The sequence below is a fragment of the Peromyscus leucopus genome, chromosome 15 (assembly GCF_004664715.2).
Source record: "Peromyscus leucopus breed LL Stock chromosome 15, UCI_PerLeu_2.1, whole genome shotgun sequence".
Classification (NCBI taxonomy): domain Eukaryota; kingdom Metazoa; phylum Chordata; class Mammalia; order Rodentia; family Cricetidae; genus Peromyscus; species Peromyscus leucopus.
The window spans coordinates 40,331,617-40,345,069 of NC_051076.1; the positions used below are offsets into that span (position 1 = coordinate 40,331,617).

The 13,453-nt window shown below is 40.2% G+C and overlaps 1 pseudogene; it reads right to left on the reverse strand.

The window, feature by feature from the left end:
* Window positions 1–8,846: 8,846 nt before the first annotated feature.
* Window positions 8,847–13,046, reverse strand: LOC114696767 (annotated as a pseudogene).
* Between the last annotated feature and the right edge of the window lie 407 nt (window positions 13,047–13,453).

Below are 13,453 nucleotides of genomic sequence, written 5' to 3' on the forward strand. Positions count from 1 at the left end.
GCAGAAGTTGCTGGCTTAGCTCAGCATATTGGTGTTTAAATCAATACTATCTCCCTACAAACCTATGGACATACCTGACGAGGAGAGCTATACATCTACTTGGCTCAAACTTTCATGCTGAGAATGATCCTTAAAGCTTCTGTGTGGACACTGGAGCAGAGCCGGGTGATGAAGAAATATGAGATTGATACTCAAGGTCTTGGATAAAAGTTACGATAGATAAATGAGCATATGGCTACAAAATTAAGCTCTCCACTTATGTATTCCCTGTAACTGTTGTGAAGACCGAAGTAGAAGACAATCACCGCCAAGCTACCACACATTTGGAATTCCTATGTAACAATATTCTGTTAATGTTAATGACGTTGGAGGAGTCCTGTCATAACAATTGCAGCTATGTTCTGTGTTATGTTAAGCTCCCTGCATTTCTATGAAGTTACAGTCTTGTCCCCTATAGATGATCTTCAAAATAATTTACTTCTTCAGATGCTATGCACAAAGAACTTGAATAATTTGACAATTGTTCATTTAAATGCTTGCCAATGACTCCATCCTAATATTATTTTTATTACTATTATTATTATTACTATTATTATTATTATTAGTAGTAGTAGTGTAGTAGTAGTAGTATGCATTGAAAAATATGTCTTACTGTTTGGAATTTGAAAGATACTTCTGACATTTTAATGAATGTAGCACTTAGTTTTCTTTTACAGAGTTTTTTAGTGGGCCACAGAGAATTTAAAATGTCACTCAAGGGTTGAAGATAATTAAACTGACTGGATGTAAGAAGTGTCATGTGGAAGTGAAAATTATGTATGAATTTTATAGAGCCAGAAATGTGTTTTACTAAATGACTTTAGATTTGTTACTTTTAAATGTAAGATGAAGGGAATCAAGGGGATATCTTGTTCTCGCCTCAATTTGTTTCATTTGCATAAGCTATTTTATCTTTTAACATCCGTTTCAATATTTCAGTTTTGCCCTTGAATAAATTAGGGGTTATTAAAATAAATAAATGCCATCTTTGAAATATTGTTAAATATACTTTTCATAATCAACTAGATAGGAAATTGGTGCAAACATGTCACCAAAAAGCTCATGGATCAATTTTCCAGTCAAGCTGAAAGGGAATAACTTTTAGATATGGTTTGCATATAAGACAGTCTAAAAAATTCTCTTGATTCCAAAATAATGTTTTAACTTGCTTATCTACACAGTTGACCTTTCCTTGCTGTTTTTTATCTTCTAAGCAGCCCTGTTACAATTATATTAATATCTTCCTATACATATAATTTTAAGCATTGTTGCATGTCCATGGATCATTAATTTCTTCTTCTGTACGATCTCTATAGTCTAAATTTCTAAGGGATTGCTGCTTATTATTTTCTGTTTCAATGATGTGCATTCTAGTTTTATCATTAAAGACTTGAATAATGACAATTTCCAAGTGCTATGATTGTGATAAGCCTCTCTGGAGAATTTTATTAGTTTTCACATCTGGTTGAGAATTCCTATGAGAACATCTCTTATAAGGAATTCTTGAAACAAGAAATTACAGATTATGTATTTCTCAGAAGACATGTCAAGCTGGTGAATACCAATCTTTATACAAAAGTCAATTTCGACATACTGCAATGTGATAGTGTTTTCACCAATTGATTTAACCAAGGTACCTGATCAAATAGCTTAGTTATTTTGGATATTTTTATTATATTGTGACAAGGTTATTTCATAATACATAGTTTATTAACCATGATCATAATGGCTTTACTAAAATCATGCTATTCTGTCATGAGAACACAGAGAAAATATTTTTTTTACTAATAAGCATTTCCACAAATTTCTACAGATTTCTCATTCATGAAATTCATTGGTAAATACATAGAATAAGAAAACATTTATACTGAGTGAAGTAACACAATCCTGAAAGACAAATGCAACTTAATTTCTCTTATTCTAGTTCCAAATCTTTAGATGCAAGTGTACAATCTGTTGTAACTGCAGATATCAGAAAAATTACAAGGGACCATGGTGAGGTAGGGCTACAGAGAAGGAAGGGCACAGTTGCTCTAATATGGGAAATGTGAAAAAAATTGTGTGGAAGACTTGCCTGGAAATGGAAGTGTTGTGGAATATTACTTTAACTATGTAAACCTGTGTTATATTTGTGCTGCATTTATTTAATGATGGAGAGATGTGTTGCTTTGCCTGCCTACTGACTAAGGCACCTGATTGGTCTAATAGAAACCTCAACAGCCAATAGCTAAGGAGTAGAGGGATAGGTGGGCCTGCTGGGCAGAGAGAATAAGTAGGAGAAGGAATCTAGGCCCAAGAGAAGAGGGAAACAGGGAGAAAGAAAGGGAGACACCTGAGACCATCCAGTCAGGCAGCTGCAAGCCAGGCAGACACAGAGTAGGACATAAAGAATGCCAGAAAGGTAAACAGCTCCAAGGTTGAATGTAGATGAAGGTAAACAGATTAAATAAAGATATTAGAGCTAGTGGTATAAGCCTAAATTACAGCCAAGCATTCATAATTAATAATAAGTCTCCATGTCATGATTTGGGAGTTGATTGGCATTCCAAAAGAAAGTGTTCTACATGGGGAAGTGATGTCAATACAAGGGAGAGAGAAGGACTAAGAATAAATAACACTAAGGATGTTTGAAAAAGCTATAGGAAATTATTTTATATTATGCCTACTTAAAGTTACATATAATCTATTTATAAGCACACACACCATGAAGACACACACACACACACACACACACACACACACACACACACACACACAATTATGGGAATTATGGTGATGATATTTCCTTAAAAATCCATAGACAGTATTTATCTAACAAAAGCCTCACAGGCAAGCATATGAAAAATCTCCTTTCCAATTCTTTGTCAGGGCAATCTAAGAATAGCCACCCCCCCAAAAAAAATGAACATGATAACTTGGTGTCTCACAGGAAGTAGATAAGACCCTATTGCTGAAGAAACCACACATTTTGGAGGAATTGGTCTGGATCTATCCTGAACGCCTCCTCATTGTGGATTAGCACCCATAGTTTTGGAAGGAATTGTACAAGCTCCCAATAGAGAAAAGCAATCAGCACTCATATTCAGCAAAAACCAGCTAACATACCACAACAATGATCTTCCAGCATGACAATATATTCTGATATAACAGTGCATTTATAGTCTAGGGGTTTCCAACAGTCATAGTGGATTTAAGGTCCACCTAGTAGGAGGGGATTCATGTCTTACACTGTAAATTTAGACAGCTGCCTGTGGCTGGGGAAGCCACAAAACCTAGTGGGGAACCTCTAACTGCCAGTTTCCTAGACAAGTATAACCTGTATGTACATCCCAAATACCTATCCTTAAATCCAGAGAAAAGTGTACCTCTCACACTTTATCAAAGAAGTTTTGATTTTTGTGGCTGACTGAGACCATTGCAAAAAGTCACAGCTGCTCAAAATGAAGAGATCAGCCCCTCAGAGATCTGCCCTCAATTGATACACTTACAATACAACCCCTACAGTTAAGGCTCCAGAAACATGGATGAAGTATGGACAGGCAGATTAACCAATACAGCTGAGATAGCATAGGTGAAAAGAAGAATAGGATACAAAAGGTACTAAAGGCTAAAGGGGAAAAACAGGGTGGAGGGGCTTTAATTTGGGGAGAAAGATTGTGTTGGTTGGAATAAGAATGGCCCTCATAGGTTTATATATAATGGAATACTTGATTACCAGGGAGTTGTGCTGTTTGAAAAGAGTGTAAGGACTAGGAGGTGTGGCCTTGTTGGAGGAAGTGTGTCAATGGGGATGGGCTTTGAGGTCTTAAAAACCTGCACCAGGCCCAATCTCTATCTCTTGGCCAGCAGACCAGAACAAAGCTATCAGCTACTGCCCCAGGGCCATGCTCCCATCAAGATGATGATGGACTAAGCCTCTGAAACTGTAAGCAAGATTGTAATTAAATGCTTCCTTTGTAAGAGTGGCCTTGGTTATGGTGTCTCCTCAGAGCAGTAGAGCAGTGACTAAGAGGTCAACACATAAGGATGGGAAGAGGAAAATATAACACCAGGAAGTTTGAAAGGCCATAAGGAACCATCTAACTTTTTTATTTACATAAAAGCACACATGACATATATAAGCATATGTGTATACACATATAGTTAAAATGAAGTACATCACTTGGGATAACAATGTCATCCACCAAGAGTCTGAGAGACTCTCAAAACATTATAATCTATTATTATTGATATTGGTTGCATCCTAGAAGTTAAAGGTAAGCTCCCATTGATGAAGACACCATACACTTAGGACACAAGACTTAGAGGATCCAAGCAGGACCTAATGACAAATTCTTCTCTCTAAGGACTGCTTCATATCATGCTCCAAGGTGCTAGGCAAGCTGCCAAGAGAGAGAAGCAAACAGTAGTTCTACACAGGTGTGACACCTAGGAACGAGAAAAATGACCTTCAGGGAAAGATATACTTAACGTTGCAACAGTGGTTCTCTTATTTTGGTGATAACCAGAAGCTGTCTATTTGCACTTAGGCTTGCTCAACACGGAAATCCATCCTGCTACTGGAAACATGGACATGGGACAGCGCTAGTGAAGTGGATCTGAGAGAACCTACTAACACCACTTTACTAAATCAGCATGGTTCCTAATTGGATTCTAAATACTTACTTTTATACCTACAGGTAAGTTTCCCCTACCTTAGAAGCTTCTCTCTGCAGCAGATTAAAAATGTATAACAGAAAGTCATAACTCCCCAAAACGAAGGGCACAACTGACCTTGGGTGCCCAGTTCTAATGGATACATCCACAACACAACTCATGCAACTTCAGCTCAAAGGACATCACAGAAAAGAAAGCAGAGAGAATGTAAGACTCAGGGGAGTGTAGGGTCCTCTGTGAAGTATGTTCTTGTGTCTCCCAGAACTGTCAGTGGCTGTCCCCCATGATACCCAAACTACCTAGCTGCCTAAACAAGAACTCAGTAAGGACAACACCAACAAGTATGCGAATGTGGAAAGGGGTAAGGAAAACAGAAAGGCGGAGTAGAGAAAAAGAGGACATGACTTGGAATGGAGGAGGCTGCATCATGGGAAGGATTAGGAGAAGGGGGCAAATAAGGTAACTTCTACCATTAGAAGAAAACTTTAAATGAAAGTAATTCAACAAAAATTAAATTCCTGCCTTGGGCCAACTAACTTATTTATATACAAGTTAAAAAGGAGGCACAGATGGGGCAGGACTTAGGGTGTAGCAGGAATGAAATTGATCAAGGACACATTGTATGGAATTCTCCATGAATTAATAAAATATTGAAAAGAAAAAAATTCTAAATTTACAGAGAAAAAGAAAGTGGTACATACATATGACATACGAATACATACTCCCATTTTTTTTAAGAATTTAATTTTTTTTTTTTTTTTTTTTTTTTTTTTTTTTTTTTTTTTGGTTTTTCGAGACAGGGTTTCTCTGTGTAGCTTTGCGCCTTTCCTGGAACTCACTTGGTAGCCCAGGCTGGCCTCGAACTCACAGAGATCCGCCTGGCTCTGCCTCCCGAGTGCTGGGATTAAAGGCGTGTGCCACCACCGCCCGGCAAGAATTTAATTTGTTGTTGTTTTATGAGACAGGAACTATACTCCATGCTGGCCTTGAATTTATAAAGTAGCTGAGAAAAACACTGAACTCTTAGTTTCTGCCTCTGCTTCTCAGTGCCCTGATTGTGGGCACGTGCTTCTACATAGAAGCTTATGGACTTCTATCTTAAAGATCAATTATTTCTCTTTATTTTTAATTGTGTTCAATTCCAATGAGGATTAATGGGATAGATTATTCTAAAGTGTGAATTCTTTCATGGAAAATTACTGAGAAATCATAATTAAGCTTAATAGATTAAGGACTTTATTTGAACACTATCATTGTCGGGAACATAGGATTAAGAAGTAATTCCATGCACTTTCCATAATAAGCTAAAACACCTTGCAATAAATTCCACAGACGTTTTCACAGTTTAACACCAGAATTTGACTATCTCACATTACGGGCCTCACATGGTCAGACAACCCACCTTCAGATTCACTGGCACTGTGCCATGCTGCAGGGGCTGTCTGCTCCCATAGCCTTCAAGATGTGATTACAAAGTTGAGTGTCAGGAGAAGGGTGCTTGGAAATAGTACTGACTCAGGCAAGGACTGACATTTTTCACATCTGCTTTGCTTGTTGAACAGAAGTAGTGATATGAGCATACTTAAGTGAAGGAATTCCAGTAAATTTATGTTGGGGGAAATAAAACTATGTGTTAAATATCAGGGACCCTGTCACACAGATATGTCATAACTGACTTCCAAGCTGTATATGAGTATATGAACAAAAATACAAGCACCTCTGAGGAAAGTTATACATTTATGATATAATAAATGAAATCATGGTAATAAATCATTTCCATCCCATTAAAACGCCAACCTTTTTAAACCTGAAAAAAATAGAAAATGAGGAAAACAATTTTATCTGTTAAAAATACATTCTGATTTTTGTTGCTTTGTTTATTTTAATGGGGTGGCTCTTGCTGGGTAAAGCACACTTTATGCCTTTCCTGGAACTCACTCTGTAGACCAGGCTGGCCTTGAACTCACAGAGATCCGCCTGCCCATCCTTCTTTCTTCTTTTCTCTCTAAATACCGTAGATTGAATAGAGTACAGAGATGAATTTTATATTACAGCCTCTTACAACTGAATTTTACAAAAGCAATTTTGTAGTATTGTGTATATAGAGAAGGACTAATTAGATTTAAATGGTGAATGAAAGAGAAAGAATAGCATGAAAAGCATGTTTAAGCCTCATGTGTATTTGTTTTCTATGACGTTGAAAATGGCCACAATCTTGGTGGCTTGAGAGAAAAGTAAATAAAGTCACCACTAAGGGGAGATGACGCAGGGGATAAAAGTGTTTGGCACTGATTTGAGTTTGATTCCTGCAACCCACATTAAAAACTGGAAATGATGGCAAGTATGTCTAATCCTAGCACTCTTACAGTAATAAGGGAGCTGGAGAAAGGACACACAGACACAGACATACACAAACACACACACACACACACACACACACACACACACACACCAACAGACAGAAAGAGACAGGAACACAGACATAGAGACAGAGAAACATGCAGAGAGAGAGAGAGAGAGAGAGAGAGAGAGAGAGAGAGAGCCTGATATACATACCACAGTTTACCAAATATAAAGCCCAGTGCCAACGTTCCTTACAGTTCTTGGCCAGGACGGAAGGTCCCATAGATTACAAAACAATGCAGGACATTGCCACTGCTCTCGACTGACTTCTTACTAGTAATTGATAGTTATACCCACACACTTGAGTATCATGACCTGGTGAAATCCAGCCAGCACAGACAGGAAAATTTCCTCACTAGTAGCCAGCTATAGCTCTGAAAGTTGCTATGCAGGCTGTTGTGGGAGGAATGTATCGTTCATCTCTGAACCCTACAGGGTACAATAATGATGTATATTTAAAGATATGCCCAATGGAATAGAGGTTACCAGGGTAACCAGTGGCTTTATGATTGGATTTTGACCCACCCCACATAATAAAACTCACATAAACTTCCATGAACCTGGGGGGGGGGAGGGTAATGGGTCTTAGAAGTTAAACAAATTCCACCAATTCTATTATTTTGTAAAATGTACCTAGTATCAAACTGCTGTATAATTATGTGTCTTTATATCAATGGATTAGTGATGCTTTGACCTCTCATCAGGAAAAACAAAAACAAAAGCAAAAACAAAAAACCCTTACTTTTGGAGGGGGCAGTGTTTAATACAAAGATCCATAACTGGTTAAACTACAAAGAAGTGAGTGTAGGCACCTGTGTCATGCTCACTACTGTGAAGGCACAGAGGTAGCAAAAGAGAAGGGGCAGAAAAATGGCAAGAGCCAGAGGTTAGGAGGATTGCTGAAAATCCGTGTTTTCTGGAAACAGCAAGAGTGCCACACACATGAACTCACAGTGGCTGTGGTTGCTTACATTAAATCAAGCTAATCCGAATTTCAGCACAGACAGGGGAGCGGCTCATGAAGGGCTCCACCCTAGAAGAGGAAATTTCCTGGATAATAACTTGTGGAAAAGGAAGAGTAGATTTCCTACAGGCATAGGGCCTGTGCTAGGTTGTCCATTAGCCAGGAGATGTCCCCACACCCATGCACATATTGGAAGCACTGATTAGATTTAGTGGGTTCAAAACAAGTGGGGGACCAGATTGGAAGAGAGAGATAGTAGGGTGTGTCTGGGAAAAGTTAGGGGGAGTCTGGGGTAGATATGATCAAAATTCTTTATTTATATATGTAAAATTCTCAAAGAATAAAGAAATATTTGTATTTTTTAGGATTTAATGATTTTTTATTTTATAATTATCTATCTATCTATCTATCTATCTATCTATCTATCTATCTATCTATTTTGAAACAGGGTTTCTCTGTGTAGCTTTGATCCTTTACTGGAACTCGCTCTGTAGCCCAGGCTGGTCTCGAACTCATACAGATCTGCCTGGCTCTGCCTCCCAAGTGCTGGGATTAAAGGCGTGTACCACAACCGCCCGGCTAATTATTTTTTTTAACTTTTATTCTTTTCTCATACATTACATCCCAATGGCAGTTTCCCCTCCCTCCATTCTTTACTCTTTCTAGTTCTCTGCCCTCCCACTCTCCCTCTCCCCTAGATCTCAACTCCTCCTCTTCTGTTGTTTCAGGAAAAAAAAAAAAAAAAAAGAGCCCGCCTCCCAGAAATATCTACTCAACCATGGCCTCATAAGATAAAATAAACATAGTGAAAAAAGAGGCCCACCTGCTGCTGTGCACCACTCCGATGACCAGCTGTCTGGTGGAGAAATGGGAAACAGAGCTCAAGTGCTGTACAGAGATGGGGAACTGCAGACTCCATGGCAATGAGGAACAGCCTGATGTGAGTGGCCTGAGGCCATACAATGTCTGGGCCTGTGTTGCTGCTGAGGGTCACATTTGGGTCCATGACCCCACCATAGCTTGAGTCTGTGTTGAAGTCCATGGCCTGTGTGACTACCAAAGGCCATGTGGATGCTAGTTGTCTGGTGCCTAAAGTCATGTTGATGTCTGAGGGCTGTGGTGAGCGTGTTCCCTCAACCCCCTGCACCCTTCCCTGGTCCTGAGAGAGCTGGTCCTTCCCCTTGGTGAAACTGACCCTAATCCTTGCAGACTGCAGTAAGGTGGCTCCAAGTGGTGGCATGGACCCAGGAGAGCTGGCCCTGACCCTCTCTTGAGGACCAGCTGCAACCCCATCCCACACCCAGGGATATGAGTGGGCCTACCTCAACATCTAATCCATTTATGACCTGCTGGAGTGTGTGAAGAGACTGGTCCTGCAGAATCATAGCCTCAGGATCTCCACGGACAATGGCAAAATATTTGAGAGGCTTAGGTGAGGGTCCAGTATTGATGGTGCAGTGAAAGACAGAGAGCTTGAACCAGAAAAACTACTCATTGCAATGAACATTTACAACGGAGGCTGTTTGTACAAAAGGGTATTTATACTGTGAGACACAGTGCAGGTCCCAAAGCCACCTAGATGAATAAATATGTGTGGTGAGGCAGACAAGCCAGAGGAGCAAAGTGGGTTTTTTTCCCCTTTTCTTTTGGTGGGGAAGGCTACAAGGGTGGAGGGCAGACATGGAAGGACTGGGAAATAAGTGGGGTTGGGATGCATGATGTGAAATTCCAAAGAATCAATTAAAAATTGTGTTATAAAACAAGAGCTAGAGCTGGGTGGTGGTGGTGCATGCCTTTAATCCCTGCACTCGGGAGGCAGGCAGAGCCAGGCAGATCTCTGTGAGATCGAGGCCAGCCTGGTCTACAGAGCAAGATCCAGGACAGGCACCAAAACTACACGGAGAAACCCTGTCTCAAAAAGCAAAACAAAAAAACAAACAAACAAAAAAGTAGAGCAGGGCAGTGGTGGTGCACGCCTTTAATCCCAGCACTCAGGAGGCAGAGGCAGGCTGATCTCTGTGAGTTCAAGGCCAGCCTGGTCTACAAAGTGAGTTCATGGAAAGGCTCAAAAACTACACAGAGAAACCCTGTCTCGAAACACCAAAAAAAATAAAAATAAAAAAAAGGAGGAGCTAGAAAGAGATTATGCTTCAAAATAAGGTGGAAGGAGGGAGGGAGAATCAAGTTATGAAATTCATATATATATGTATATATATATATATATATCCTTGGTGTACTACATGTGCAACACACCTCACTTTAAATAAACAAAGAAATAAGTATATACATAAACAAATTTCAAAAATAATTTTATGTAATCACACTTCTGAAAGCCCAAAATAGAAGGATGGTATTACTGTAAGAAAATGAACATGCCAGCAAGACTAGGCTTTGCTAGGAGAATCTTCCCTGCTATCTCTCACATTCTTACTTGTGTCTGTGATAATCCGTTCGTTGAGACCAGCACCTATCAGCCTCTATGCAGCTCAGGTTCAAATTGCCTTCTCTGTGTCCATGTCAAATCAACTCTGTCTTGCATTAATGAGGACACCAAAATCAATCTTTTGGGATCATGTTAAGTGAATCAGGCCAGTCTCAGAAACACATACATTGCATTTTCTCTCATTTATGGGGCTAAGATTTATAGATACATAAAATCGCATGAAAAGTAGAAGCCACGGAAGTAGAGGTAAAGCTACGAAGGGATGCAGAGACTAAAAAAGGAAATGGTGAGGAAGGGAGACTAGCAGGAAGAGGTAGGGCAATATGCTCAACCTAAAATACGTACATGTGCCAAACTTGGAATTAACTTATTTTCACTGTGTTGCTTTATTCCTTTTGCTCCAAGGGCAGAATCAATAGTAGGGATCAAAACCTTATTCTGAGTGGCTCACAACCCTGACCAGTAAAACCTGCAAAATTGGAAGTGTTACCCAAGTTGCAAATAAAGCCTCCTGGTGTTCACTGGCATTATAGTGGTATATGGAAAGTAAATGTAAGAGGTGTTAACATCTCACACAGGACTTTGAGATGAATCTGTGACCCTTGTTGCAAATCCTGCAGATAGCCAATGCTTATTTCCTTTGATATGAAATATGACAGTACACAATTCTTCCTTGGCCTTGCTCTTGGTGCACTTAAGAGGTTCAAATTACCACAGTGCTGGAATATGAGTCAGGATCTTCATTAGCTGCTTAGCTTCTAGGGTCCTTTGGGCCACCTGCCTCTGCCTCCCAAGTGCTGGGATTAAAGGCGTGCACTACCACCACCCCACTAATCATTGCTACTCTTTAGGCTGGTTTTTGAACAACACAGAAATGGGAGTGTAGGGTCTTCTTACTGTATACCCATGGTGTCCAGATCCCCGGAGCAATGGCTGCAGTTAAAGCCTGGCAAATTTATTATCAGAACAGCTGACTCAACTGTATGCCCCAATGGGATATTAGGTGTTTCTGCAGATGAGGTTTTCATGTTGTACTTTAATGCCTCCAATCAATGTCAGAGCTGGTGGGCTTCTCTGGCTGCTTCTTCAGCAGCTGCATGACTCTGAACAGACTCTGCTCAACCTGGCATAGGCAGTGTTCACGTCCAGATTAAAGTTGTCAACTTGTTCTTGTCTGTGACAATGAAACTTTAATTCTTGCTCAGAGAGTTTCTCAAACAGACCCTGCCCAAATTCATACTTCAATTCCTATTATTGCACCTTGAGGACATCTCATAAGGGATCAGTGTGGGCATCTGCCTGTCAGTGAAGCTGGGTCCACGTTTCATTCTCCATGGCATCCCTGACTTCTTCTACTTTCTGTCCTACTCGGCCTGTGTTTCATCTCTGTACTGCTCCAATGCCTTTTCCTCAGAAGAATCTAAGGCCCCTTTTTCTTCTAGCTTTTGCCTTTCCAAGGCTAGCTCAATGTGCTGACTCTCTGTGGCTTTCTGCTGCACTAGAACTCTGTGGAGCTGATTGGTGCTACCATAGGCATAAGCAATCAGTTCATCGGTAGAGAGCTTGTTGGCTATGTCAGAAAGACTAATCCATTTCCTTCTAGGAGTGACATCTGACATAATATTGTTCAGCTCTTTTCTAAATCCATCCCTTGCTTGGACCACAAATTCACGATGCTGGACACTACCTTAGCCTCCTACAGAGCATCTTGGGTCTTTCTGAGCACATTATCCAGATCAACTATAACGTTTTGAAGTATCTGTTCTGGGGCAATTATGTGAGGCTTACACTTTTAACCTTCTCTAACTCTCTTTTAGTTTGAGAATGGCATCATCAGGCTTCATTCACTGCCTTTCTTCTTTGTTCCTTTAACACACCCTCCACTGTACGCCACTGTGTCAACTTCTCACCTGTAATCTGAGGATTGCTCATGGCTGTCTTCAGTATGTTCGAGTGTGCACTTATGGACTGGACTGCAGCATTCTTGGCTGCAGTACCCTGCATGTTGATGAACACAGTCTGGGCCACAGTGTCTTTTATTTAAGCTCTTCACCAGAGCTGAGGTTACAGAAGGGGGTTTTCCTTCATCAGTGTCAAGGTAATTGTTTTTTGTAGCATCCTCATGAGAAACCACAAGGGTTGGGATTGAAGGGATATCACTTGTTGAAGCTGAATATCTTCTGTTTCAGAGTCTAAGCAACAGGCAGGTAGAGTCTTTCATCACCTCTGATACACTGGAGATTTTTAGTGGACTAGACTGAGTCAGCTTCTTTGGTGACAGAACAGTATAAGGTTCAGAAACAAGAAACACCTCAAAGAGCTTGTCTAAATAAGGTACTGTTTTTTCTACAATTTCCAAATATGACTTCCATTTGGGTTACAGGATAGTGCCTCCAATCCTTCCACCAAGGAACAAAAGGTCAGCTCCAGCAATTTTGCCACAGTCAAGCAATAACTGCGGAAAATGAAGTGTCTACAGCATGGTCTCAGTGAATGGAGGACAAACTTCCCACACAGATGACTCTAGGGCGCCATGGTCATGCTGTATAAGGGACAGACCCACAGCACACTACTGAAAGATAAATCTATAGCTGGTGTACATGGGAATGGCTGTGGTCATGCCATAGGATAAGGTGAGGACTCCTGTGTGTGCCTGAGTCTATACTTAATTTGATTTTTTAAAGTATCTTTTGAGCCCTTTTAAAATTATAATTTTAGTTAGGCATAGTCTCTCTCTCTGTGTGTGTCTCTGTGTGTCTCTGTCTCTGTCTCTGTCTCTCTCTCTCTCTCTCTCTCTCTCTCTCTCTCTCTCTCTCTCTCTCTCTCACACACACACACACACACACACACACACAATTCCAGTACTCAAGAAGCACAATTCCAGTACTCAGGAAGTAGAGTTCAAAGCCATCTGGTAAGACTCAGTCTACCCAGCATTAAATCTACAT